Consider the following 26,279-nt stretch of genomic DNA (forward strand, 5'->3'; position numbering starts at 1 on the left):
CAAGGTATGATTACACAAATCTCCAGGGCTGCTATCTAGCACAGACTAACATAGACTGATGTATATCTACAGCGATTTGGACTATACTTATTTTTATCATTAACATTTGAGAATGTGCCTCACGGAAGCTTTTATTCCTATACTGTATATTAGCCATAACCACACAATATTCTGATTTTCTCAATACCAAATACAATTCCTGACTACGAGAGCCCTGTATCCGTTGCACTTGATAGTGGATAAGATACTAGAAGCAGGGAGCCTATGAGCCAGCAGCTCGAAAAGCTGAATAATAAGTAATTATCTCTGTCATGAGGCTCTTGTTGTGAGGTAACCTACTTGAGATAAAAGCCACCACTCAAACATTACTCTGGTAGTCAAGCTTTTTTGTTGTTGTTGTTTGTGTACATTTGCTAGTAAAGCATCCAAGACCAGAGAAACTCTTCCTTCATTTGTAGCATCCCTCCCACATCAACATCAATAAGCTGAAGAGAAAGAGATGCCTGATCCTCTCTCAGCTAGTGCTGGAAGAACAAGCAATTTATCCCAAATGAATAATACACGGAGCTCGAATATGTTATTGATACCTGGCATGGAGCACTGGATACAAACCAATTATAAGGGGCAAAGACGGGTCGGCAGATACGGGTCACTAATTATGTGAAAAGCATGTTTGTGATGATAATTCAGTTCACCGTTATAAGTCATTTTACATGGTCAGCAGTCACCTTGAACTCATGAGCGCAGAGAAGGATATAAAAACATTTAACTAATTGAAAGAAATGCTCACATTGAGGCCGAGTCACACCCGTTCATTTTAATGGATCTGTGTGCCAATAGTTTCTTGGGCAAACAGAAATGTATGACCTGGAATTGCTGGTAAAATTAGATGCAGTCAGCACCAAACAATACTACAGAGCTGTGGTTCACTGAAGGTAAATTAAGTAGCAGGCCTCTGTTGTTGTCTGCAACAAATCTTCATTATTGCCTCTCGATCACATACTGAGCTCATCCCATGCATCTGATCATTTCCTAGGAGATATTGCCATCTGCTGTAGACCAGCATGTTCAGGTAGGCGTTATCTTTTCAGCGACTCCTTCCAATTCATTACCTGGAAATATTATTGAACTGTCACTTCACATTCTAATTTGCATTAGGCAGATGTGTTTTAAAATTTACTGTGAATTGGTTCAACATGTAACAGTTCAACGGTCTGGGCATATATTACTGTATGCTGATCATATTTACAAAACCTAGACGGATTTACGTTTCCATAACTAAAAGAGTGAAAGTACAAGCATCCAAAAATGGATGTGTGTTGTTGGCATACTGTTTAGATTTCACAAATAACTGAGCAACTCATCACTTTTGCTAACTGTTAAAGGAGTTTGCCCATGAAAGAAAGTTCTCATATTTTAATCCCCTAGTTCTGTTTACACAATCAAGTTAATTTTAACCCCCTTCCTTTCCAATTTTACTCTGTCTGCTGTTTTAGCTATTATAATGCAGTGATGGTCAGTTTAAAATTCCAGAGTGTGGGCTAAGCAGACACATTATGATCCCTCTAGTGCTATGAGATGTTGTGTGCTGACAACGTGCTTAGATTATCAGGATAATCTACAATTTTATTTAGCTTCTTATCAGTCTTCTAGTATCTGACACATAGAAAAAGACAGATCAGAGTCATGAACTAGATATAAGACACAATGGGGGTCATTTACTAAGGGCCCGATTCGCGTTTTCCCAACGTGTTACCCGAATATTTCCGATTTGCGCCGATTGTACCTGAATTGCCCAGGGATTGTGGCGCACGCGATCGGATTGTGGCGCATCGGCGCCGGCATGCGCGCGACGGAAATCGGGGGGCGTGGCCGAACGAAAACCCGACGTATTCGGAAAAACCGCCGCATTTAAAATCCGAAAAAGTGTCGCTTGGGGAGCGCTTACCTTCACCTGGTCCGAGGTGGTGCATTCCGGCGCGATGAGATGACTTTCAGCGCAGCAGCGCCACCTGGTGGACGGCGGAAGAACTACATTCATAAATCCCGGCCGGACCCGAATCCAGAGCAGAGAATGCGCCGCTGGATCGCGACTGGACCGGGTAAGTAAATGTGCCCCAATGAGACACTCCAGCTCTGCTATCTCACCTATAACACACACAACTCTGCTGTGCCATCCTTCCCTTGGATAAATACCTTATCTGTCTGTAGTCTGTAGACTAAGTCTCTGAATGCTGCTGCTTGCTGGCAGGAAGTGCTTCTGTCTGAGCTGGTCTCGTAATGAAGGGGGCGGGGCAGCAGGCACAGAGCACAGGTTGAGCCCTCTCCATAGCCTGTAATTCTTTGCTGCATTTTGCAGGGGAGCGATGATCTTTGACAAGCTTTGCCAATGGCGATCGACGAGATAACACCCTGAGGAAGTCACGGATACATGACGTAACGCATGGGGTTCCTCACGCCCAACCCTGCCCACCCTCTACCCCCCCCCCTCTGATCTGCCTCCATTTTCATAGATTTTTTACAGGTTAACTTACTTCCGAAGCATTTTCTCCATTGAGGTTTTGCATGTATGACCATTTTTTTTTAAACTTTTTTCAGCACTTTCTACCATACAATTGTCCTACATTAGCAGTGAATAGGGTTGGTCGTAGGGAGGGTATGTGAGTGTTTGGGGTCATCCCTGGGTATGGGGCTTTGGTCCTCTTACCCATTAGGGGACTTTGTGCTGTATTGTAGCACATTTTAATTGATTTTATTTTGTATTGTGTCTCACTATCCATGTTGTTATTCACCCATATATTATATTATCCATGTACTCGCATGGCTTTCTTCTCTTTTGTGTGTTTTCATTAATTTTTTGGTGCAATTGGCCTAGGTACTAACCTATATACTGCTCTGCCGTTCCTTTGTCTGTTGTACCTAAATCAATGGGGTATTGGTAGCCAAAATCACAATGTTGTAAACATATGTGCAAATCCAGCAAATAAATACATGCTCACAAAAACCAGCTGGCTCCACTGAAGTAAATGGCATATGTACCCTTAAGAAAAAAGTGCAAGTGCTATGAATCCCTTCCCGCAACATCAAAGAAATGGAAGCAAATAAGTTACCATGTGCTGAGCCCAGCACCTAAGTTTAGCAGCAAGATGAAAAAGTGGCACCAAACCACACCAAAAACTGTGCCTCAGTTTGGGTGGGAGGCTCCCCATACATATCATCACCTCAAGCGACTTCCTCAGGGGTATTTGAACCATACATACCTATGTATGCTGCGGATGTGTTTTGACAATTTTTCGGGAAATTCAGAAATTTTCATAAAAATAGTAAAAGAACAACGTTCACCTTTTCACAAGGTACCCAAGGCTCAAGTGATGGCTCTTGATCTGATGACCGAAACTATTTCTGGCCTCATTAGTCAGGTAACGTTCATCATACTAAATTGTGGGACACGGCATCTCAATCTAATTGCATGGGCAAAGATTGTAGTCATTCTTGTGGTATCTCAACAGCAACTTTCAGGTTGCAACACAGCTATATCATATTTGTCTGACTATAAGACGCCCCCAAATATAGAAACCAATTAAAAATTCCACGTTGGTCACACCGGAGCATTGCACATACAACTCTGCTATATCCATTTTCACACACAGCTCTTCTCCATAACCAGTCCCAGCCATAGCTCCTTCTCTAACAAATAGGGCACAGAAAGGCAAGACAAGGGTATGACAGTGAAACAAAAGGAAAATAGTGGCCCATGGTGTGTAAAGCAAAAAGAAATGGCCATAAAGCAATCATGGATGTATAAATCAAAAATACAGCTCATAATTACAGTAAAGAGTTATACCAATAATTCCATCTCCTAGTTTAGCAAAACATAAAAACATGCAAAACAAAGTTATAAACATTATAAATGTGTTTACAAGTTCAAAAAATAAGAAATTAATAACAGATGAAAACAAATACAATCATAATTCACACATAAATTAATTAAATTCATCCAATTAAAAACCCACAAACAGTAGATGTGTGTAAAATCAATTCATACACGTACAAAAGATACCAAAATACACTATTCCCAACATAAATAAGCCATATCAAGGGATAGATCAAAGTGAACATCCAATTTATATAATAGATATTTCACACACTTCTAATGCATGAATTGGGAGTTCCCTTTGATCTATGCCTAACATAACTTATCTGTTATTACTCCATTGAATACCATTTATTTATGGTATCATCAGTTTATTGATTATTTTATCCTTCAATAGGGTATGTTATAGTTAGTATTGTTATACAATACTGTGCAAAAGTTTAAGGCAGAAAAGAAGTCTGATATCAGAACCGATGAGTTGAATATTAGAAAATATTAGAACTGCTAATGTTGTTTTTTTTTAAATAAATTAACAAAATCAACATGAATGAACAAAAGAAATGTAAATATAATCAATAATTGTTGTGTATACTTTTGCACACCATTTTGAAGGAAGGTAGGTAGGTTGGCAAGTAAGTTCATCTAAACATCTTCGAGAAGTAACCACATAGTTTCCTCTCTGGATGTTGGCCTTCTTGATCTTCATGGAATCCACAACAGACCTAATCAAGGTTCTATTGGTTCACATTGTAAGGCATAAATGTAGCCGACTGATTTTTTTGTGATGTATTGACTATGTCAAAAGTCTATGGATGCATGTGCAATATCGTTGTTTTAGAGAGATATTTCAATAAAAATTATTTACTATGTTTATATTAAAGGGGTATGTATGATTTGTATAATTTTAAAATGCTACTGGCCCTTTAATGAGTCCATTGATTTTCTCCACAGGAAGCAGACACAAGACAGAAGATGGCCGCTGGTCACATGTCCACATCACATGTCCTGCACCTGCCTGGGCAGGTCATGTGATAATTACTATGTTTTAATAATAATAATTCCTTTATTCATATAGAGTTTGCCAAATTGGTCCCTGTCCCCAAAGGGGCTCACAATCTAATCAACCTTCCGTATGTTTTGGAGTGTGGGGGGAAAACGGAGGCCCTGGAGGAAACCCGCTCAAACACGGAGAGAGCATACAAACTCTTTGCAGATGTTCACCTTGGTACTTGAACCCAGGTCCCCAGCGCTGTAAGGCTGTAATGCTAACCACTAAGACACAGTGCTGCCCTTATGTTTGGCTGTAGTCGGTTGGTTGCAGTGCATCTAGTATTGCCAGTGTTGTGGTGAGACCCATCTCAGATAATAATTGGTAAGAGGATAGACACAGGTTGGTGATATCTTCAAAAACATATTATAATAAACTTAAGAATATATATTGTAAAGGATGATCACTGGTGAGTAGAATCATTGACTTTAGCTCTCTGAATGCAACCTTTAAGTAAAATTCCAATTTAATTTACTATTTTACCCCTCAGATGTCTATGAGAGACAATGTCAAATGTTGTTACAAAACCCAAAAATACTATTTTCACATAAGCTTCTCATTTTGGCACCTGGTCACCTTTTCATAAAAACACATATATACATCTATATACTGTCTGTATATGTTTTACTTTGTCATGCCCTTGGTGAGGCTTCAACAAGATCCTCCGCCATTCTACTTTCAGCCAGATCTTACTTGACAAAGGTTGAGATGACCACAACGTTGTAATTTATGATCTGTTACTCTAATTTCCTCTTTATCTTTTTATTATGGTGGTACTTTGTGAATTACCCACTAAAATAAAATAAGAAAAAGGAATTAGACCATGTGTGCCATGTTTTCTGATTGGATACGGATTGGATTGAGAATCCCACATTGAGCACCACTACTACAAGAGTGTGCAGTTTCTACTGCTCCAGGTATTTGACAGGCGTCTGCGCTGGCTTTCATGTGGCACTGTGCTGTTGGACAATCCGACTGACTCAGACTGAGCACGGGATTTAACTTTCAAATTGTGTTGCAAGACATTGCACTTACATGCACCAGTAAAAAGATGGTGAACTCTGTCGGACCTGAGTGGGGAAGCGACACATGCACGATATCGGGTGCACAGTGCATTATAGTCAGACAATGCACTTTCAGTGAACTACAGGGGGAATTTAAGTATATGTGCCCCATAAGGTAGGTCTAACAATTTTTCGTTAAAACCATCCTGGCTATCACTTTTATTTATTATTACAGCATTTTATTATTTATTGTCAAATACTGTGTTTAGTATGTTGACAGACTCTTTTAGAATTTTACCACAACAGAAGTTTAGTTGAATGGTCTATTATTACTTGAGGATCCTGGTGCCTTTTGGAAAAATGACGTCATATTTGCCTTGCACCAGTCACTTGACACATTACAGGTCAAATGGGAAAAAATGATAAACAAGGGTACAGCAATAAAATATATCTAGCTATCTGAAGTCTATATTTTCAAAATCTTCAGCGACTCTTTAGAGTTATAGTTTTAGCTGCGCTCTTTTTGTACTTATTTGCACCTATCTGTAGCTGTAAGCCATGTAGATTTTAATTTAAAGGGTATCTCTGATCATAGCAAATTAGGGCCTCAGTAATGGGACCCGCACAAACTACGTGAATGTGCTCTGTTGTACCCCCGTTGCTCCCAAGATGATCAGAGCAGCTGGCTGCTCTGTTTATTTCTATGGATCTGACGGAGATAGACGAATGTGGGGGAATTTTTATCCTTTTGCAGGCCAGACCATCCATTTACTCATCTACTCAATGATTGGTGTGCTTTTTCTTGGTGATTTAGTAAATAGAACAGATAAACAGTCTTAAATTTGGCCAGATTTAACATTTTTCATTAGATACTTTAAATTACTCTGATGCAGGTTTATAATTTGGGCCACAATAATCACAGTTTATACACTTAAAAACAGGCATTCATGCTGTGATGTAGTCTCATTTCCCAGGGCAACTGTGACTTCTCACCTTCTCTACGCCAGTTGGGAGCAGAGGGGGAGGAGGTACGATACCATACAGTGGGCCAGCGTTGTTGTTGCAGCAATGCCCACGCCAACACACTGCCTATAGCCTGCGTCTGTTCATTTTGCAGTGCATCGCTGCGCTGTCGTCGCCAGAATTTATCAGGAGGCCATAACCCCCTGATTGATCCGTCAAAGGCGGCATCATACGCTCATGCTCATGTGTACTGCCTTTTGTACACTGTTATTTTCATTGCTTCAGTGTTATATGTGGTGCAAAAGGTGAACGATTTGAAATAGTTGTGAGTACCACAAAAAGTTTGCAACCTCCAACTACATATTTTGAGCTAAGATGATATGAAAAGTAGTTACTGCCCAATTAAGAAAAAAATTAAAGAAAAAAAAACTCAGCTCGGAAGAATCATTATTTCTATGCTTGTTTGTTAGCATATACCTGGTATTCTCCTGCACCATTTTCTTTTTTTGGTTTACATAATTTTAGTTTAGTCTAATATAGCTATAATGATTTTACACTACAATATCTCACTTTCTTCTGTTTTGACACAATGCAGTAGAAACATTAGCTATTGATATTATCAAATGATCCACAGTTAATTAGATCTCGGTCCATGTACTGGTGATTGTACAACAAAACAGTTTTTTTTACTTTTTAAAACATGCAGATTTCTTACAAATCCTCAAGTTCATTAGGTTATATCTAAAATTAATTGCTTTATTTACATCCATTTTATTTTTAGTTGATCAAGTCCATATTTATAAACTAATTAACTATTGTTTATGCACAGCAAAACAGCAAAATAGAACAACTATATATTTTGTTAATATGTAAAACTTTGATTTGGAATTATTAACAGGCAAGTTTGTCACAATCCACATATTATTTTAAATATATGCTCATTTCAAATTTAAAGGAAATCTACCCCCCCGGATGAAAGATTGTAAACCAACCACACTGACATCCTGGTATGTGCCCCTCTGGTGTCATCTATGCTTTCACTTTCTCAAGCCATGGTGTTCACAAAAAAGGCTTTAAAATCATACAATTGAGCCAGAGGGGTTAAATTGAGCCCAGGACCCCTCAGGCTTATTTGCATATTAAGTAAAGCCTTTTTCTTAAAAAAAAAAACATGGCATAAGAAGCTAAAAGAAGAGAAGATCCCACAAGCAGGGAGCACACATGTGCATGGTTTAAAATCCTTCATCCTGGTGGTAGATTTCCTTTCCTGGCTTATAGCTCCATTCACACTTAAAGGAAACCTACCACTTCCGATGGTGCTTCTAAGCTACCAGGTAGAGTCACCGCACCATGGTACGCGCTCGGCGCTTGAATAGGAAGTGGTCGAGCGCAAAGCGCGTACCGCGGTGCGGTGAATCTACCTGGTATATAAGGATTACTAAAGCGTTTAAGCGCTTTACATCTGTTTAAAAACATAAGAAAAATAAGCGCTGGTGCACAGCATTTGCAGCTTAGAAGCACCATCAGAAGTGGTAGGTTTCCTTTAATGCTGCTGGGTATTTCCAAACAGGGTGAATGGAGCAATATGTTTTTATGAGCTGTGCTCTTGTAATTTGGTTAAAAGTGAACTTAAGTGCTCCAGGGGGCATCACCAGAGTCCCTTTGATCTGCAGGCAAAGTTTTTTCTTTTGGATCCACGTTTTGGCTTACAAATACTAATGCAAAATACTGGCATGTAAAAAAGGCCGTAGCATAACATTTACAAATAAATGTGATAACTGCATGTTGTAGATATCAATCATACTCTTATTCATGCCATTCTATACAAATGTTTACAAAATGATATGATTTATCTATCTTTTATCCATAAACTGATATACCACTAAATTCACAGTTACCAATACGAACCACCTATTTTAATTTTGTATAGCTCTATGTTTTATTAGTGTGTTCTGTATTTGTATTTTCCTCTTAGTCTCATACCACTTGAAAAAGGAGTCTTAGCTACTCCGAAACGCGTTGTGATCCGAGATTTTCTAATAAATGATTTTCACACCATGATGCTCCATACCTGAATTTGTGTGTGCGCCACTACAGACAACCTATCACCTACCTCTGCACAAAGTGGCCCTTGACTGGCAAATTTTGTTGCCTCCACATTTTATTCACTTGTTAAAACAAGGGTTTTGTGAGTTCCCAACCCCTCACAGATAATCCGGCCCTGGGTGCACAATGAGTTTCCTGCACCTGGGAAGGGTGGAGGGTTTTCTTAGGGCCCCTTCTCCCACTCAGGACCCCCGAACGCTAAAGCGCCCTTGATGGTGGCCCTGGCCCCACCTACTACTACACAGAAATAGTATCTTTATCACAAGAGTCCGAGATCAGGGAATTTTTAGGTACTGGTAGAGGTAGTACAGACACTGGCATTATGGATACAACACTAAACAGGTAGAAGTGTGACCCGGTACTTCACTGATGACATGTCTTTGGGTCCAGACCTGCTGATAAATTCTCTCTGTCATGACTTATTGCTGCAGAAATTTCCACTTATTGTTTTGAGGTCTTCAGCTCAATGCAGCACATCTCCCCACTGTGCTACCAAAGATACCAAAGTCACTTACAGTATAAGGTCACCTGAATATTAATGTCTCAAACTGTGCTCCTAAATAATATCTACCCCCACAACATAACTGACCACACTGTGCCCGCACATATATCAAACACTCCACCTCACCATAACCAAACCACATTGTGCCCCCTACATGTATAAAAATTACACTGCAACTGCTAAATATATTTTAACATATACTATAGCCCCTGAATAAATAAATAAATAAATTAGGGGCACAACATGATTCCTCTATTAATACTTTTATGTATAGCCTTCTTCCTTTAATTACTGTGCCTAAATAATGCCCATTTGAATGAATTATGTTATATGTGGTCACCCCAGATATTATCCCTTTACTACACGATTTTGCTTGCAGTGAGTCACATCCAATGATGGAGAGATTGAGTCAGGTTATTTCTTATGCAGTTAACCCCCTCCAGACCCCTGTGTCCTCCCCCTCTAGATACATGTGCCCATTTCCTAGGAAACCACTGTTCTACTCCTTCAGAACCCTTTGTCCCCCTCCTCCAGACCCCTTTGCCCTCCTTCTCCTGATCCCTCTGTCCTCCTCCTCCAGACTCCTCTGTCCTCCTCCTCTAGGCCCCTCTGTCCTCTACCCCCAGCCCCTGTCCTTCTTCTCCTGACCCCTATGTTACATTTCTCCAGACCCCTCTGTCCTCCTCCAGACACAACTGTCCTCCTTATCCAGACCCATTTGTCCTCCTCCTCCAGACCCCTCTGTTCTCCTCCTCCAGACCCCTCTGTTCTCCTCCTCCAGACCCCTCTGTTCTCCTCCTCCAGACCCCTCTGTTCTCCTCCTCCAGACCCCTCTGTTCTCCTCCTCCAGACCCCTCTGTTCTCCTCCTCCAGACCCCTCTGTTCTCCTCCTCCAGACCCCTCTGTCCTCTTACTCCAGATCCCTCTGTCCTCTTACTCCAGATCCCTCCATCCTCTTCTTCCATTCCGAGGGTGGGAAGTCTCCCCAGCAATGCTATTGATCGCTTTTGGTTCAGTTACAGGATACAAGTGGCCATTGTTTGTGGCACTGTCTACTATTACTAGAACTGGCAGGGGTTTACTATGAGGACAGAGGCTCTGCCACATAGCCAGGTGTTTGGGCCCACCAATGGGCCAGTCCAGCCCGAACTTATGTATGCAATGTGGTGCAGTAGTATAAGGCTATCACTGATCCTGGGATGTAAAGATATTGTAGCATCCCCATTGGTCTAGATTTTTTATATGATCTGGTAGTTAGTGTATAAAGAAAAGTAATATAATAAAAACCATTGAATTTTATAACAACTAAATGTATGTACCCAGACCAAGATTGCCATATGCTGATTACTACATAGAAACAGCACCATAACAAAGATTTATATGTAGATACATGACAGGAACCACACTTACTAGATAGGTGTCTTACCAAAACTGAGATAAGTACTTAAATATAGTACCAGAATCAAGATTGCACCACACAGATACAAGAACTAGCTTCTGTCAGCCTCATCCTTCCACAGTTTGTCTCAGCATAATAAACAATACAAAAATTTAAGGTTAGCCACTTCATCAACATCTCCCCCTACTTCTTATTAAAAGCTTAAAGTGAACCTGTCAGGTAATTTAAGAACACTAAGCCAATTACAGATCCTGTGGTATAATGCTCCAAATCAATCTGTGGCCAATAAAAAAAATGAAAAATTAAACTTAACTAAAATGTATGATAAAGTGCACCTGATTAATCCCTGGTGCTCTCTAACGCTCTGTATCCCACAGTCTTAGGGCCCCCAATAGGCAATAGTTAACAATGTCCCTAGAAGCCAACAAAACAGGACCCCCAGAAGTCAACAGTAACAGGACTCCCAGTAGCCAATATTAACAGTAGAAGATAAAAACATGGCCTCCAGCAGAGTAGCAATGCCCACACTATCAGATAGTAGCAAGGCCCAGTAGCCAAAAAGAAAAAAATGTAAAAAAATTGGTGTTCCATTTACTGATGACCAATACAGGCTTACTGTTGTCTGTGAGATGGTGCAGGCAGAGCAGGGAGCAGATGCTTACCATGCTCTGCCATGCGCTATGCGGGAGATTCTACATCCCATCCCCCAGTGCACACAATGTAATGTGAAGACAGGTGACATCATCACACCACATGCACCAGTGGAAGGCAATGTATACAGAGTAAAGACATGTTAGCGCTACCATAGTAATCTGATGTAAAGTGTCTAAAAGATACACTCTGGGGCCCGGGGGCCCCTTGCTGGTCAGGCCTATGACTAGAGTCTCATTGTTCCCCCGATAATGGCAAATTACATTTTTCTACATTTTGCTGATTAAATAAATGTGGACTTTTATGCTGTAAGCGTCATTGATCAGTTTTCTTGGCGAAGTACGACCTCTGAATAGAAAGACCCACTAATGTTGAGTAACGTTAGCCAGATATTGCTTAAGTTACTTTAGTGTATTTTTTTTCTTTACTTTTGCAGTGTTTATTATTCTTATATTACCTTTCACATTGCTAAAAACATCTATTCAACATGAAAGTGTTTGCAACCGCTTATAATGGCATGTGACACACATCAGATAGCATCTCTATAGCAACTTTAACAAGTATTGAAGAAGTATTTTAGAAATGTTGTTTCTTGATGAGAAATATAAACTTTAGGTCAAATGGGAAAAATAATCTGTTCTGCAGTTTTCTGTTCCCTTCTGTTCCATTTACTTTCTGGAGCTGTTCTTTAGATCACAAAATAGATCTGTGTTACTTACCGAACAGAGAAAAAAAGCTGTTGAAGTGTTTTCTGATAGAAGCACCAGGGATCCCTGCAGGAAAACAAACCAACATATTTGTGTTGTTAAAAACAGGATTTGTTCTTCAGTCCTCATGCTTTAAAGTCTCTACATGGCAATATTCAGACTTTATACATTGAATATACAAACAATCAATTGTAGACTTCTGTTTTACTACTTAAAAAACTTTTCAGCCATGAATAATTAAAATAATGTTTTGGCAGGAAAACTATGGAATAGAGTTATGAGTTTTCATAAAATTAAAAATGTAGCAGTGTGGAAAATACAAAAAATAAATAAGTAAATAACTTAAACAAATCTTTTAAAGGGGGTATTAATAGGACCAGCCTCGTTTAGAAAAGTGGATGGTTGGAGGATTGTGTAAAGCACATCTCAACATCACGTCAACTATTCATAAGGGAAGGGCCTATCTAGGAAGGGTTGTGCAGTAATCACTACACAGCCCCTTCATCTGCCAGAAGCCAGCACAAATGGGAAAATAAACCCCTACTCTGCTGGCCAGCAGGATTATGTGACCCACCACTCCCAGAGACTACTGGTGGCTCCATGGAAGGTTTAACAGGGTAACCTATAAGGGTCACCAACTTACTCTGTTGAACTTTCTTAAATGTGGCCAGCTCCTTTAACCCGTTAACGCTCAGCGTCCGATATATCGGACGCTGAGCTCAATGACTTAGCGCTCAGCGTCCGATATATCGGACGCTGAGCCCATGCCGGTTCAGCTCAAGATCTGAGCCGAACCGGCATCGGGAAACACGGGGTGCCGGCTGTGACTGATAGCCGGCACCCCAGTGTAACACCCGTTAAATGCCGCGGTCAGCGCGACCGCAGCATCTAACATGCCTCTGGGGGGTCTTTCCCCCACGATCGCCCCCCCCGAACCGTTTTCGGGGGGCGCCGATCGTTGCTATAGAGTTACCTGCAAGAATTGCTGGTAAGATGGCGTCTGTGACGTCATCTTACTGGCACAGTGCCAGCCTATGCAAGTGTATAGGCTGACACTGATAATACCCTGCAATACATCAGTATTGCAGAATATTATCATGAAGAAGCAATCAGAGGATTTCTTGTTCATGTCCCATGGTATAAAAGTGAAAAAGTAAAAAAAAAAATGTTATTCAATAAAAAAATAAAGTAATAAATCACTAAAAATGCCCAAAACCCCCAAAACATATAAAGAGACATATAACTAAAAAAAAAGTCTAAATCATAACACAAACCCCACATATATAGTATCACCGCGTCCGTAACAACCCGTAGAATAAAAGTAAATCATTATTGAACCCCCACGATAAACGCCGTAAAAAAAAACTGCTATAAACCTTCCAAAAATTATGATTTTTAGCTATTCAATCCCACAAAAAATGCTATAAAATGCGATCAAAAAACCATGTGTACTCCGACATGATACTGGTGCAAAGTACAACATGTCCCGCAAAAAATAAGCCATCAACCAGCTCCGTAGCCAAAAAAGTAACAATGTTATGCCACTTGGAAGACGGCAATACATAAATGATAGATTTTTCCCCACATTAGGGTTTTGTTTGACAAATTTAGTAAAACGTAAGAAAATATATTCAAGTCTGGTATCCCCGTAATCGTATCAACCCATAGAATAAAGATAACATGATTATTAGTCTATACGGTGAACACCAAAAAAAAAAAGAGTAAAAAATCCAGTACAGAATTGATGCTTTTCTACTCCTGCCCTCAAAAAAAGTTCCTAAATTTTCAACAATAGGTGATACCAACCCCAAAATGGTAACAATGGAAATAACATCTCATCGCGCAAAAAAAATGGCATCACATGGCCCCAATAACGCAAAAGCGAAAATTTTATAGCCTTCAAAAGGGGCCAATGAGGAAACTAAAATCCTGGCAGCTGCAGGGCGCTCCTTCCCTTCTGCGTCTCGCTGTGCGCCCATAAAACAAGTCACAGCCACATGTGGGGGGTCTTTGTACTCAGGAGAAATTGCAGAACAAATTGTATGGTGGGTTTTCTCTTTTTATATTTTGGAAATGTGTAAATTTTAGTGCTAAATGAACGTATAAGGGAACAATTTGACCATTCTAAATTTCACCTCCATTTTGATTCAATTACTATGAAGATCTCAAGGGGTTAACAATCTTCGTAAAAGCTGTTTCTGATAGCTTGAGGGGTGCAGATTTGAAAATGGGTTGGTTATATAGGGGTTTTGATGCTAAATATGTAAAATTTCATTCCAAACTGTATTTATCCCCAAAATAGTCAATTCTGAAAATCCGGAAAAGCGATATTCTTTTTGTAAGCCGCGTGACATCAAAATAAATTATCCAGACATATCAAAAATTATGAAAATGTAAAGTAGACAAATGGGAAATGTTATTCAGCAACTTATTTAGGTGGTAAATCTATCTGCCTGGAAACGCAATGATTTTGAATTTCGAAAATGGCAAATTTTTCAAAAAATTTATCATATTTTCTTTTTTTTTGTAAATAAACGCAAAACTTATCAGCCAAAATTTACCACTAAAATGAAGTACAACATGTGGGGAAAAAACAATCTCAGAATCGTTTTGATAAGTAACAGTGTTCAAAAGTTATAACCATATAAAGCGACGCAGGTCAGAATCCAAAAAATCGGGCTGAGCCTTAACCTGCAAAATGGCTGCGTCCTTAAGGGGTTAAAGATCCAGTGATCTTGTGAGAAGTGTTTGTTTCCTCACTGTAAACAATTACTATAGACAAATACAAATCTTTGCCCAATGGATTCTAAACACACCTTTTTCAAGCATAAAGTGCAAAACACATATCCAGGTATCAAGGACCAACAGGCACTTTGATTGGTCAGTTCACACAGTGAAAACACTTCTTATTAAATATACAAACTAGGCAAATTTATACAATATAAGAATCAGAAAATAAAGGCAAATGTGTACATTTACATAGTGTATTGTAATTATCGATATTTAGAGTATAAAGTGACAAAATAAAAAGAGTAAAGTCTGCCCATCGGCTCGACAATCCAGTGCACGTCACCTCCTCTTCATTTATAAAACACAGATTGCTCGTATATAGCCACCTGTAGTGGCGTGCTGTCGGTCTCCTCTGGCCGGAAGTGCACGATCCTACCTCTGCAAAACCCGGAAGAGCTGGGAAGAAGATTATTCCCCACAGACAGTTCTGGGCTCTCAACATATGCAGGTGTCAGTGGCCATCTTGGATCTGGGCAGACCTGTTTAATATCCGACAGCTAAAACCTGCATGCAGGTATGTATAATAATAATAAACAGGGTACACGTTCAAACGGTTGGTATATATTGTGACTCCCTCATATAGAGAGGGCTCACTTTATACCTGGTACCACCCACTTTACATGATGTCAGTCAAGCGATCGACCTGTGATGATAGGGGAATAAGGCACCCGTGTCCTAGTGCATGTAATCGCCTCAAGGGACAATAATCCTACCTCTGCGCGTAAATAATGTGATCAAAATAGAGCAAGCTGGTTAGGAAAATATAATATTGGAGACGTGGATTAGGGAAAGTCCCTCTGATGGGGGTAACAGCGTAATTCTTGATATTTATAACAGAGAAATAGTTAAACTGGATATAAGGGGATCTCCCGAAATATCACAATTACGAGGGATGGGAAGAATAGAACCAGAGTCCAGGTTAGATACAGTCAAATTCATGATACCTTCACTTTTAAATGATACTTGTAATGTTATACTCTATATTTAAGCCATGTGGCTGAAGAGTGTTTAACCGGTGTATCCATTTGAGTTAACATTTCCTCAAAAACATAGTTCTGTCTCCCCCTCTTCAGAGAGGAGGTATATGGTCAATGAGAGTGAACCGCAGTTGGGATTCATTATGTCCCTGTTCACAAAAATGTCGACTAACGGGCAAACCACGTCTTTTCTTATGTATGGTGTATCTGTGCTGCGTAATTCTAACTTTAAATTCATTGGTGGTTTTGCCGATATATTTTAGGCCACAGGGGCAACTCAACAAATAAATCACATAGTCACTGTAGCAAGTGAGGTAATGATGAATCTTATAAGTCTTGTCATCATGTGAAAATGTTTCACCTTTCTGCATAAGTGTGCAATTTATACAAGATCTGCAGGGAAAACTACCCATGCGCATGGTGCCCAGTAACCCTCTTTGTATCGATGTTTTAAATGGTCCTATATCTGATTTCACCAGTCAATCCCCAATATTTCTGTCCCGACTGTATGATAAAATCGGAGGATTTCTCTATTCAGGAACACTAGTTGGTCCTTTTGATAATACACCCCAATGATTTTTTATTATTGATGCAATCCAATCGCACTTATCGGTGAAAGTGGAGATAAATGGGATCTTAGTGGGGTCAAGTATTTTAGTTTTTGGTATGAGCAGGTCCTTCCCATATTGATTCCTAATAATATTTATATTTTTATTAATGATTTTTTTAGGGTAGCCCCTCTGTAGAAATGTATCTGTCATCTTTTGTATATTGCGCCTACAGTCCTCCTCTCTACTGGAGATTCTTTTGACCCAGAGAAATTGGTAATGAATGTAGCAGTGCTTGTGGATGTGCGCTGTCATATTTAAGTAAAGTATTCCTATCGGTCAGTTTAACTAATAGGTCCTTCAATAATCTGCCATCCACATAAGTGATAGACACATCTAAAAATCTAAGAATTCAAGAATGTACGGAAAGCTGTCAGTTCCTCTACAGTCCATGTCCATAGGAGGAAGACGTTGTCTATGTATCGCCACTACCTCAGTACATGTTGAAAGTGGTGGGACACAGACGAAGTCCTCCTCCAATGACACTATCATAATGTTGGCATAAGAAGGGGCCATGTTAGCACCCATGGAAACCCCTTTTCATTGTGTAAAGAATTTGTTACCAAAGAGGAAATAATTATTGTGTAAAATCACGTGTAGTAAATCCAAAATAAATGAGATAGTTTGCATAGAATATTTGGTATTTTTTTACCGCTTTTAACCCTCTGGTGTGATCAATGGATGTGTAAAGTGAGACCACGTCAAATGAAGCCAGTGTCAATCTGTTGTAACCTGTCTTGTCAATTTCTTGTAGTTTCCCTAAAAAATCATGTCAAGAAAAATTGCTATATGGGAAAAAATGGGGGATTTTGTAAGCATTTATGGATCGTGGGGAGAATTATTGATTTACGTGCTATATCAAATTTAAATTTATATACCATAGGGTCATAGATCTGTCTACGGATCTCCGCTATGTAGGCAGTGGTGTCCATGACGACAATAGCCCGGCCTTTGTCGGCTGGCTTGATGGTGATGTCGCCATCATGGACCAGAGCCCCAAGAGCCGAGATTTCAGCAGTAGTCATGTTGGCGTGTTTTAAAGTGACATCATCCCTGAGAATGTCCACATCATGCTTAACAGCCTGAAAAAAAGTGTCAAGAGCAGGTATATCTAGTTGTGGTGTAAAATTACTCTTATCGGACAATCCAAACTGTTTGGGGTCCAATCTACTATCTCTCACAGTTTTACACTTCGGGTTATTATGAAACCAATACTTCAACTTAATGTTATGGAAAAATCTACATAAATCTTGTTCAACCTAAAACCAGTCTGTTTGTGTACACGGTTTAAAGGATAATCCTTTTTGTAAAAATAATCCTTTTTGTGATATTAACCACGATTGCTTCTGGTTCTTGGTTGTGCTCAGCGACTCTTCCCTGTTTTCGCACTTCCTCCGCCGGTGCCAATGCTGTCCGCCCCTCTGGGATCTTTTCTGTGGTTTGGATCCTGGTCGAAAAAAGGTTCACCTGAACTCATATCCAATGTCTCTGTATTGATGTTCGTAGTATTCTTAATGGAAGTATGTCTTTTCTTTTTGAGTTGGTGTCCAGAAAACTCTTAAATTCTGTTTGATTCAGGGATCCAGTAAGGGAAGTCTCCATAGTTGTAATATCTCCTTGCAGTTTTTTTATCTATGGCTCCAACATATGCAAATATCATAATGACCGTTTTAGAGGAATATTTTTTCTATGCCTTTTACAATCATATTGACAACAATCCGCCCATAGACATTTATTATGACTATCTGCACAAGCACGGTAGGCATTTGCATAAAACCTTGCGGGTCAACACAGAGGTATATGGAACACAGTTACCGCCAGTAAATTTTTATTTTATTTAACAATATCAGAGACGACGGTTACTTACATACAGCAGATTTTTAATTTAGATACATTAGGATACATATTCATGTTTTTGTATTTCCCTACATTATTTTTATCCATTATGTACCCAAATGTTAGTAGAAGAATATATGTGCACTACAAACACATATGCACTTGCACTTTGTATATTGATGAATTTTTTTTCTGATATTTGGAATGAGTGCTGCTGGAAGACTCTCTAGTCACAGAAAGATAGAGATATAGATAGAGATAAAAGATAAAAAAAAGCTCAGTCACTGTGTAATAAAAACATATTTGAATAAACTTTTTAGACATATGTGTCAGGATTCAGAGTCTGTGGACCCTCTGGACCACCACAGGAGATGGTACTAGCTGACACATGGGACTGGAGTCTAAGTGGCACCTGGTCTTTATCAGAGCCCGCCGCAAAGTGGGATGGTCTTGCTGCGGCTGGGTGCCACCAGGTCGTTCCACAGGTGCGACTAGCCCACGGTGGCTGCCAAGGTAGCAATGCAGGACACAGTCCGTACCCGGGGTGACAGGAGGAGAACAGCCCAGGAAGGCACACTAGAACTCACGTCAGGAATACAGGAGCTGGCACATGGATCAGGAACAGCTCATGGATCAGGAAAACAGGAATGGACTGGCACACAGATTAGGAACATAGGAACGGACTGGTACATGCAACAGAAACGCAGGTGCAGGACCACGGGAACACAGGAGGAGGAACTGGAATGCAGGATACATGGGGAGGCTTGGATACACAGGAACGCTTGGATATACAGGAACGCTTGGATACACAGGAGGGATTTCTCTTCAGAGGAATGGCTTGAAGATCCGGCTGGGAATGATGGGAGGCGCTGGATTAAATACCGACCTGGAAGTGGCCAGCACCAATCACCTGTGTGCTGGTTCTTTAAATCTCTGAGCTCCGCCGTGCGCTCCCCCGCTCCCTAGGGTGCTTAGTCTGGACGGGAACATGAATCACGGGGTGCCTGTGACAATATATTTTGTCTTGCCTTTTCATACCCTCAGTTCCTGCTTGTGAAATTTTAAGGAATGGTTGGCCCTGATGCTCATTTGTATTAAATAATTAGCACACTGAATATATACAATTAGGATTTGCTACAATCTTACAAACTGTAAAAATATTAAGTTGTCATTATTTTAGAAACCTGTATGACCTTTCATTTCATAATCAATAATCTAAACCATTTGAAAATAAAATAATACATTTTAATGATTTACCCAGAACCTGATATAGTATACTGTGGATCATTTTAAAAAGTGATGTTTTTACTGGAAATTTCTGTACTGCAGTTATGGGATTCCTACAGCTCATATGGAAAAGATACCATTTTACTTTGAATCCAGTCCTCCACCTGACTATTATTGTTTTTGCACATAAAAAGATGAGCTCCCTTGGGATGAAATAGCAAAATAAATAGCTTTTAGTCATATAAAAGCTTGAACCTTTGAATTATTGATTTACATGTCCATAGAGAAAGGAACAAACAAGGCCCCTTATGACATGTAAGAGCTATTAGCTTTAAATATCGACAAACAATATTCTTCTGAAATATATCACTTGTACTTGATATAATTGTGATGTTTCCTGTTTATTGACACCTTAACTCACAACCTACATATATACTGATCCTAAATAACCTAATAAAATTGATTATTTCTCTATAAAAGCACATGTCAAGGACAGCTATATATAAAAGGATAGCAAATCAATGGTCAGTTCTCTTTGAGGATACAATTGAACTACAAAAACATGACCTTTTGGTACAAAACATAAAAACTTCTTTACAAAATTGAAAAACGTCAGTTTCGACGATGCTGGCATAGTTATAATTTCATAAGAAATGTATCCCATATCTTTTTCCTTTTCCCTGGTACCTATACAATACAAAAGACATCGAGATCTACCTTAATTCATTTAAATATGAGCTTAACCCTTAAGTCCCTTTTTTATCGTTTTTACATCTTTATTTTTCACTCCCCACCTTAAAAAAATCTATAAAATTTTTATTTTTCCATGCAAAAATCTGTGTATGGGCTTGTTTTCTGTGTAACAAATTGCACTTCATAGTGGTGGTATTTAATATTCTATACCGTAATCTGGGAAGCAGGAAAACAATTCTGAATGCAGTGAAAATTATGAAAAAACACATTTGCACCATTATGGGCTTGGATTTTACATCTTTCACTGTGCACCCCAAATGACAGGTCAACTTAATTCATTTTCATACATTTTCAAAAATTAAAACCTCCTGTACAAAGAAAATCTTAATTTTGCCTAGGGTACTTTAACCCTAGGTTGTCTGATTCATCCTACCATATACTGCCATACTACAGTATGGCAGTATATGGGGATTTTGCACATCATCTATTATAATGTGTAAATCGCACATTGTAATAGATAGCCTCGGATCTTTGTGTGACCCGAGGCTGTCATGGCAATGTATTGGAGCCAAGTTGCCTGTGCCCAATGCACACCGATTGCGGGTGTTAGCGACGGGCATTTGCTTCATTGTGAAGCAAGCACCTGGTGAGTATGAAGAGGGCTCAGTCTGTGAGCCCTCTTCATACTCCCCCCTGCCAACAAGATGTACAGGTACGTCTTATTGCGCTATGGGGTTAATAAAGGTTAACAACTTTAGAGAATATAGTTCTTATATGTTAAATATCCTTGTTTGACAATAATTAATCTTCTCTCCTCTTTTCTTATTTCCTATGCATGCATGGTTGTTCACCTAAAATGTCAGACTAAACAAACTAAGATAGGAGAAGAGATGCAGCAAAGAGACCCAAGGTCATTCTGAAGGTGCTGCAGAGATCCATAGCTCCGGATAGAATCCTTCCACAGGATGGTTACTAGTTGTGCCACTATTTTGGCAAGAATAAAGTGATAAGTGCAGTTTGATGGTGCTCTGGTCTGATAAGACCCAAATTAATATGGGGCAATTTACAGCAAGGTGGTATATGAATGCCAACCTCCTCTATGGATATCATGTTTCTCTCCAGACGCCATCCTGTTCATCCAGACACCATATTGTTCACTGTCATCCCTCACATGATTCAGCCAATATCTTGTGGAATCTGCCTAGAAATAGTTTTTCCTTGCAGCTTCAGAAAAAATAAAACTTAGAACTTTTCAACATTATTTTGGGAAAATAGTCTAGGGGAGTTTCTGGGAGGTGCACAAAGTATATTCAAGCTAACCTATAGCATTTTAGTATTCTATCACCTGTTACACCTTACGCAAAGTATTTCTGTTTTCTATATACAAGGCTGAACAACTTGAATAAATTGTGATTGAGTGCAGTTGAGAGTGTCTTCAGTTATACTCCATCATCAACGTACATGGAGCCATCTTATCCTCCCCTATAACTATTAATGTGGAGATCACCTTACAACTGAGGGATGGTTGTTGGAGCCCTAGATAAAAAATCTAACACCCCCTATCGCAGTGGCTTAGAAGCAGTGGGCGGCTGTCTATAAACCTATAGGCTTTAGTGTGTGGAATAATAAATACCAATAGAGATAACCACTCAACATGGCAATCAAAAAGATGAAAAATGTTAAAATCATCACATAAAATACACAACAACAAACACACAAAAGCGATGGTGGTCAGTTAATAATGCACACATCAGCCTCAATAAGCATAGAAACAAATCTTGAGAGCACACAATATATACAGGAACCAGACAGTATCTTTGCCCAAAAGGGCGTATTATACATAGGTGCCTACCAACAGTACAAAAGCTCCCAGAACACCATTGCAGCACCCCGACGTACGTTTCGCAGTCGCTTCCTCAAGGGGGTGTGCTGCAGTGTGGTAAGTGAAGGATATATATACTAAATGGAACAACCACAAAAAAAGTCAGAACCGATAAGAAGCATTGTGTACAGAAAACGTATTAACCGGAGGTATATACCATTGGACCGGATGCTTGTAGTAGCGCACTGGCATTTCATGGCATTGGTAATTCACTTCAGAATTATAAATACACACTTACCAGGAGAGCTGACCTACCCATGTATTTTTTGTATTTTTTTTTGTATTTTGAGAGAATTTCGTATTTTTCTGTAGTCTGCCAGTGTATTAGGAAATCATCTCAAGCATGTAGGTAGCAAGCATTGTGAAGTCTTTTTCTTAACCAGTTTTGACAGAGACTCTATGAATAATAATAATTGTTTTCTTTTGAAGAATGCATAGCTTTTGTAAATAATAAAAGGATCAAGATCTCCCTTCTTTCATAAAATGGGTTTTACTTCACTGTATTTTGTCTGTGATAAAAAAGAATAAAATAGCATTAAACATTACACAAAATAATGAAATACTAAATTATGTCAACAATGTTTATTCTGTTTCATGTATATTTAAATTCTATGCCTTTAAAAATACCCAGGAGATCATTCAGATAAAGAAACATGGGAACAAACATGAATTTATCTCTACAGTGGAAAATAATTAATAAATCGAAACCTAAATGTACAGTGTAAACCAAGTCATGTAAAGGCGAAAACAATGACCTTGTTTTTATTAGGATATCAGAAACACAAAAGGAAACAATGAATGACACAGACAAAAAAAAAACTATGCGTGCGTCACATCTATTCCAAATTTACATGACATTGACATAAAAAGCATGTCATCTTGATAGCAAGAACATCTGGCGTAGTAAAGGACACAGTCTGAAGATGAAAGGTTTTACAGTTCTAGGATATTAAAGCTGAAAGGATATATGTAAGGAGAAAATTAAAGAGGACCTGTCACCAGATTTTGAACACCCTGACTAACAATGCCTGCTGATAAAGGGTTACAAGTCCTCCCCATATCACCTAAAATTAGATGCTCTCTCTCAGACTGGCAGTGAACCATGCCCCATTATTGTGACTGACAGCTCTGTGTCTCTTCAAATCCCTACTCTGCCTCCTTGTACTAAGGGACTGTCTACTAATTTTCAATGACAGACATACAGCTATGTACAGATGGGAAATATTGGGGCAGATTTATCAAGCTGTCTGAAAATCAGAATATTCCTAGTTGCACATGGCAACCAATCACTGCTCCCCTTTAAAATATTCATGAGCATTGGTAAAATGACAACTGAGCTCTGATTGGATCTGCCACATTTTGTCAATCTTTTTACATGGTGCTTTGTGTTGCATTCATGACATGTGACCAGTGACATCATTGCAGGTCTCTCAGCCTTCTAAGAATAGCAAATTATACACCATGTATGTGATAACATGAAATCACAGAAGCCTCCATGGAGGATGGAGAGGAGTAGAAGTCCATTGAGGCTGCTGTGACTTCATGTGGTCAGATAAATGCATGGGGTACAGTTTGCTATTATTAAGAGGCTAAAGGACCCGAGATGATGTCACTCTGGTCACACATCATGAACTGTGACCAGTAAGGAGGCAAATGCCGGACACACCCCTCTGATTCCAGGTCACTAGCTGTATATGTGCAAAACAATTCCAAAAAGTAAGTCTTTTACATAAATATGGCAACATTTTATCTAATTTAACCATTTCCCTACCAGGCCCTGCACCATTTTTGCATTTCCATGTTTTACTCCCCACTTTCCACAAGCCATATCATTTTTATGTTTTTGTCTACAGAGGTATGAGATAGCTTGTTCTCTGCAGGATAAATTGTACTTTCTACTGTAACCATTGTATATTTTGTTCAGTGTACAGATAAGCTGTAAAAATAAATCTAAATGTGGTAAAATTACCCCAAAAAAGTATTGTTGCTCCATTTTCCTATGGGATTTGTTTTTGCATCTTTTCCCATGTGGTCCAAATGACATCTCCCTTTTATTCATTGGGTCGGTATGTATTGTACAGTATTTGTATAGGTTTATTATGCTTTAATACTAAAAAAATAACACCCTTTTGTACAAAAAACAACTTATTATTCTGAGTACCATTAATTCCATGGTGCTGTACAATCAGTAAGGGGTTCACATACATTATATTAGGACAAGAACAAATGCAAATATAAAATACAAAACTACTGTGATGATGAGACAAGTGCAAGCAGGACGCTGCCTGTGAGGGCTCACAATCTATTCATTTACATCATTTTGGTTACTGTGCAACTTTGTGATTTAAATTTGTATGTGTTGTGAAATGACAGAAAAAAGTGTAAATTCAGACATTTGGACACTATTTTCCATTGCAGGGTTCAACCCTGGGAATAATTGTTGAAATGATTTGATAGATCTGACATTTTGGGATATGAAAATACCTTACATGTTGATAATTTCACTTGTTTATTTTTCTATATGGGAAACGGGGTGATTAGAATGCTTATATTTTTAAATTTTTTAAAATATTTTTTTTCCCTCCATACAGCTGTTATTGCTATAGGACCAAAAAGTCATACAGCAGTAAGGAAGTGGTTAAAGAGAAACTGTTTAAAGGAAATCTACCACTGGGTTTGAACTTTATTAACCCCCTTAGCGATCTGCGCCGTACTAGTACAATGGCTCCCGCCATTGGCGCTCTTTGCAGTACGGTGCTGAGTCAACGATGGTTCGGCTCTGCAACGTAGCTGAATCGGCATCGGGAGTTACGGGATGTCAGCGGTAATCTACCACTAACATCCCCTTATAACACCCACGGTCGGAGCACGACTGCAGCATTTAAATTGTCTTTGAAGTGTCTTTCCCCATGACCCCCCCGCCGCGCCATTCACATGGCCCCATTAACGAAAAAGCATAAAATTTTATAACCTACAAAACGGGCCATTGAGAAAACTAAAATCCTGGTAGCAACAGGGTGCTCCTTCCATTCTGTGCCTCGCTGTGCCCCCATAAAACAAATAACGTCCACATGTGGGGGGTCTCTGTACTTGGGAGAAATTGTACTGAAACTGTTTCTGATAGTTTGAGGGGTGCAGATTTGAAGATGGGTTGCTTATGTAGGGGGGTATTAATGCTAAATATTTAAAGCAGTATTTATCCCCAAAATAGTAAATTATTAAAATATGGAAAATCGATATTCGATTTGTAAGCCGCGTGACATCAAAATAAATTATCCAGACATTTCAAAAATTATGAAAATGTAAAGTAGTCATATGGGAAATATTATTCAGCAACTAATTTAGGGGGTAAATCTAGCTGGCTGAAAACACAATGATTTTGAATTTTGAAAATGGCAATTTTTTATTTTGTAAATAAATGCAAAACTTATCAGCCGACATTTAACACTAAAATGCAGTACAAGATGTGGGGGAAAAACAATCTCAGAATCAATTTGATAAGTAACAGTGCTCAAAAGTTATAACCACATAAAGCGACGCATCTCAGAATACAAAAAATGGGGCTGAGACTTAAGCTATAAAATGGCAGCGTTCTTAAGGGGTTAACAATTCACCTTGCTGGGTAGCTCCTATCAGCATGAATGTGGTCATATGTTTATTAGAAGTGTTCATACAATTACTTATAAAATGAAATTTTATTCACAAGTGCTTTGGGGTTGTCACCAGGGTTCCTTTGGGCTCCAGGGCTCTGGATTATACACACCTCCAAAGCACTTGCAACCACCTCCCTACTTTCTTGGCGCTTCTCACTCTTCTCCTACGCCAAAAAACTGGCATCACCAGTGAATATCATGTAGTGAGAGCTGATAGAACAGAAGACAGTCATAAGTGCTTTGGGGGGGGGGGGGATGAATGGTAAATAAAGGTTAAACCAGGTGGTAGATTTACTTTTACTAATTTCTCAATATATCCCCAAATAAATAACGTAAAATGACCAAATTGGTAAAAATAT

At 39.2% G+C, this 26,279-nt stretch overlaps 1 long non-coding RNA gene across 1 annotated transcript in view; it reads right to left on the reverse strand.

Annotated features, from left to right (window-relative positions):
- Positions 1–851: 851 nt before the first annotated feature.
- The window catches only part of LOC140106410 (uncharacterized), a 273,463-nt gene continuing 248,035 nt past the window's right edge, over positions 852–26,279 (reverse strand). Inside the window, exons 4-5 of the long non-coding RNA XR_011850782.1 lie at positions 12,267–12,320; positions 852–1,112 (exon numbers count right to left, since the gene is read on the reverse strand). This is a non-coding gene — a long non-coding RNA (uncharacterized lncRNA). The remainder of the gene's footprint in view (positions 1,113–12,266; positions 12,321–26,279) is intronic.

This window comes from Engystomops pustulosus, chromosome 11, assembly GCF_040894005.1.
Source record: "Engystomops pustulosus chromosome 11, aEngPut4.maternal, whole genome shotgun sequence".
NCBI classification, from domain to species: Eukaryota; Metazoa; Chordata; class Amphibia; order Anura; family Leptodactylidae; genus Engystomops; species Engystomops pustulosus.